A 4979-nucleotide genomic window follows, 5' to 3' on the forward strand; every position below is an offset into this window, starting at 1 on the left:
CAGCTAGAGACCCCAGATCTGTTCTGAGCAGGCATTCCATTAGAGCAGCTTCAGCCTGGCTTCTCTGATGCATTGTTGTGACTGTGGGTGTGGTGAGAACCCCATGGAGGCTTCAGCACCTTCTCTGCCCAGAGTGTTGATGATGAGCATGCTGGTGAAGGTGGTGTGTGCCAGGTTTTCTACTGCAAAGTTAGCTTATTTCTTTGCCCTAAGCAGGAGAAAGGGAATTAAACTTCCCTCCGTCCCCCACCAGAGGAGAAATGCCTACACTATAGAGGCAGCTCTTAGGCAATAGGCCTGAGCAATGGAAACCTAAATAAGGCTGAAGAGCCCACAGTGACTACTGAGCAAGATGCAAACAGGTTCATCAGGCTACCCACCTCAATATATCCATAGGTCCTATTGACCAACTGCTACTTATAACCAGGCACAGTACCAAAAAGGGACAATTCCATATGCCCTTATATCTCCTCACCTCCCCCCTTAATTACATCTCCCACCCAGTACTGCCTCCTAGCAAATGCTCTCTACTCTGCTGCCTTGCCCCAGCTCCTTTGCAGTGTATTTAACACACTTCTCTCTCCTTTGTCCTGCTTCGGGTGAATTCTTTCATGCCTGTGCCACCAGTCCTCACCTGTGATAGGGTCACCCCACATACAGTGATCAGTCTGTCCTATTTCAACTGTGCACCCCCCCATCTCTAGTGCTGCTTGTTTATTTTATCCTTAGCACTTAACACTGGGGACTGCTGCATATTTGGGGTTTTCCCTGTCTCCTCTCTCCCCCCATATGATGCCAGCTCCAGGGTGGGGCAGTGGGGTGGAGTGGGGGGGAAGGGAGGAGGAAGGAGCACTCCTTTGAGCTCATCCTTGTCAGTCTTTTGTTATGCCTGTGACTTGGGGTTACCTTTAAAGTGTTTCTGGGCCTCTGCTGAAAACTGGGAGGAGACCTTGGTTGTAGGAGTGCTGGGTGTGACAAACGGGGATGTAAGGAAAGTGCTGGGAGCCCAGGTGTATGTATTTTTTTTTTTTAATGGTTCTTTTCCCTGGGGCACCTGGGACAGGCTCTGTGCTGACTGCATAGATCCAGCTTGGGATTCTCTCTCTTGGCCCCTCCCTGCATGCACTCTTTCCCTAAAGAAATAAACAAACATTAAAAAACAGATTCTTTAAAAAAAATTTTTTAAATTTTATTTCTGTGAGGGAGACAGCGTGAGCAGGGGAGGGTCAGGGAGAGAGGGAGATATAGAATCTGAAGCAGGCTCCAGGCTCTGAGCTGTCAGCACAGCCCGATGCGAGGACGCAGGGCTCCAACCCACAAACTGTGAGATCATGACCTGAGCCAGAGTGAGAAGCTGAACCTATTGAGCCACCCAGGCACCCCTAGAAAACAGATTCTCTTCCTTTAGGGCAAAGGTGATCTAGTATCATTTCTCATAGTATACTGAATCCCCTCAAAGGAAGTATTTCCTTCCTTCTCTCCTGCCCTTCCCCTCCTTTCTGCTCCTCCTTCACCCTTTCACTTCTCTTTCTCCCCTTCCCTTCTTCCCCCTCTTCCCATTCCTCTCCCTTACCTCTCCTTCTTCATCTTACCCTTCTTCCCTTTCCTCTCTCTCTCTCCCTCCGACTTCCTTTTTCATCCTTCCTTCCTCTGTCCATTTCCCTTTCCCTCCCTCTCCTTTTGTCCCCCGCGCTCTCTCCCCTTCTCCCTCCCTCTCTCCCTACTTCCTCCCATCCCCTTTCCCCCCTCTCTCCTCTCCTTCCCTATTGTTTCTCTCTTTCATTCACTCACTATTCCTGGCTCACCCATTCTGTGCGCCCACTAGTCCCGTGCTGGGGCCAGTGCAGTATGAGATGAAGATCCCTGCTCTCTCGCAACCCTCCTCCTGGTGGTCTGCTCTGAGATCACAGCTTTCCTTTCAGCTTTCTCTCATTGTCCACAGGAAATTAGACTTACTCTCTTAGGGGATAGTTATTTTCAGACCTTCCCTTCATGTAGCCCAGCTATAGATCCTTAAGCTACCAAAGACCATGCCAAGAGAGGACTGCTTGGAGAGGCAGCCTCAGTTACAGGAAAACCAACCTGCGGAGCTGGGAAGTGCCCACACAGCTTTGGGAGGAGATGGCTCCTTGACTGCTTGATGCCAAGTGGCCTCCTTGTCCTTTGTTGTGAAGTGGGGAAATCATGCAGGCTCAAAGCAGAAAGGGCCTGTTAAATTCACCCAGACTCCGTGAAGAAGTGTGGCATGAGGAATGTTAAAGGCCTGATTCGGGGTCCATCCGGGGATGCTGGAGCCTTCTTGAACCTATTCCTGAGAGCTGATTGTTAAATTTTCAGGATCCTCCCAAACCAGGTATTAAACACAGCCATTATTAAAAATAAATTGTAAAAGCTCCAATGAAATAAACTCTATTAAAACAAAGGTGATAATTACCCAATATTCATCATTTCTAACTATTTTACAATTTTCGATTATTGATGTGCTTAACTTTAATTTCATCCATTGTGTCTGTCTGGTGGGAATACCATAAAACAGTGGCTTCCTTGTATTTCTTCCCTACTCTGCATTCAGGGACTTCACACTAATAGCCTGAAATTGGCCATGATGGGAATATTTACACCATGGAAATTAGCAAATACTACAAACTGGGACTTGTCTGTGTTCTGGAGAGCCATTTGTCAACATTTACCAGTACTACTGTCTCTACCCTAAAACTATGCAACCGAATTTCTGTGATTGGACTTGAAATTCTGTCCTTTTGAAATTTCCCAGGTGATCCTGGTGTGGCCAGGCAAGAAGAGTCTGCAGAGCAGATTTGGAAATGTTAACCGTCTATCCTTGCAGAACTGGTATTTCTGCCAATTGATGTTCAGTTGGTGCTTGAATGCTTCCAAAGATAGGGAGCTCATTACTGCTAAGCAACCATCAGAAGACACTGACCACTCATGGAGTGCTGGAATCTTCTTGTTGGCATTTCTGCTTAACACCTCCGAAGACAGAGAGCTCTCTGCCCCCGAGGGAGTCCTGTCCTGGGATTGCCGGGACTCTTCCAGTTACTCATTATAGTGAACAGTATGTTGTTCCATGAGGGTTTACCTGTCAATCCTAATTGTCCCTATGTCATGGTGTATGAATGCAAGGTTCATCTCTCCCCAGAAAAGAGCCCACTGAACACTCAGAGACGCATCTGGCCTCCCTGCCTTCCCTCACGTACAGTTTTCTTCTCCAAGTGACATATTCCTGCTGCTCCAGGCCCTCCTCCCATGCACTGCTATCCAGTGAACATTATCTAATGGTCCTAGACAGTCTTTCTGGTACATTGAAACCTATATGGCACTGGTATGTCAACCAACCTATTACCTCTTATTCCTAGTTACAGGTTGATCACCTCATCTAAGCAGCTATAAAAGTATTTTATGGGGTGAGACCTTTAAACAGCAACCTTTCTTGAAACATTTGGGGTGGTATTTGATTTTCAAATGTTCAGACACATATTTATTGCCACAAGTAATGCTTCTTTGCCAAAAGTAGTCTCCGTTTTCTCAGAGAACAAAACTTAGCAAGAAACAAATAGACCAGCTAAAATGTTCCCAACTGACTACCAGTCCAGAGTGGAACCTTAAAGACCAATTCCTTAATGAGAATTTTTAATCATCCCAGATTCTGTGCTATGTTTCTCTCACTTTGATTCCCCTAAACACATCTGATTCGTATTTCTGAGATGCACTTTCCCATACATCTTGGAAAAGTTAGACTTCTGATTTCATATCTCTTCTCCAGTACAAATTGTTCCTTCCCTTTGATCAATAGCTATTCCACTTTGGCATGCCTTACTACTGCACATAGTAATTGTCAGAAATTCAAAGGGCACATTGGTGAAGGGAAATTGATGGTTGTGTAATATCCTGGAACATTTCAGACTGTGAGGATGTACTGAAGTGACATTCGTGGATGCTCTCAAAGTCTTCCTCTGTAAGTGTGGGCCATTTTCTGATCAGGTTACTGAAGTGTCGTCAGAACAAGCCAAACATAGTGCCTTTATGTCTGTCTCCTCATGTCCTTTTGAATGTCCTGTATAGGCTAGAAGGAGGTCCCAGGTTACAAAAATGAAGCCTCTAAGCACGCTAAGCCAGAAATACCATCTGTGTCTAGCCACTGTGACAATTAGAAGCTTTGAGCTCTTTCAAAAGGTCACTATCAAAAAAAAAAGGAGGAACTTAACGGAGAACTGTGGGGGAGAAGAAGGGGGGAAATAGTGGGAAAGAAGGAGGGAGGCAAACCATGAGAGACTTTTGAATGCTGAGAACAAACTGAGGACTGATGGGTGTGTGGGGGAGGGGAAGGGAGAGAGGCATGGAGGAAGGCACTTGTGGGGATGAGCACTGGGTGTTTTATGGAAACCAACTTGATAATAAACTATAAAAACAAAAAACAAAAAAACAAAAAAACACCCCAAAACCCCAAAAGGTCACTATCCTGTTGGGGTGTGCTGTGTCTGGCCACCTTGGGAGGTGGGGTATTGAATGCCTACCTATTTACCTGGCTGTCCATGAGACACATTTCAGTTCAGACCTTCCAGGATTGGGAAGGGAGGGTGAAGCTGTGTAGTAGGTACTGTGGGGATGTCAGGGAAGTTTTCGCTGATTTGTGCTTTTGTGAGCAGGATGAGGCCCTTCCAGGTCTTGACAGAACTTCACAGTTGATTCTGTTGGTGACTCCTCCTGGGTCACGATCACTGGGGCCTCTCATTTCCTATCCCTGGTTGGATTCATGCACTCCTAGGCACTTGTTCCAACAGATAGCCCCTTCTCATATGAACTCACTGGTTCCCATGGTTAAGGTCCCATCCTTAGACATAACTGTAGCAAGCTCATACATCCCCAAGCCCCCCAAATGGGAAAATCTTCCCCTTTAGGGCCACAAGGAAAGAATCATTATGACCTTGGCTCACTGACTAAAAAGGCCTTGAGTTAGTAAG

Source organism: Crocuta crocuta, unplaced genomic scaffold, assembly GCF_008692635.1.
Source record: "Crocuta crocuta isolate KB4526 unplaced genomic scaffold, BGI_CrCroc_1.0 scaffold178, whole genome shotgun sequence".
Lineage (NCBI taxonomy): Eukaryota > Metazoa > Chordata > Mammalia > Carnivora > Hyaenidae > Crocuta > Crocuta crocuta.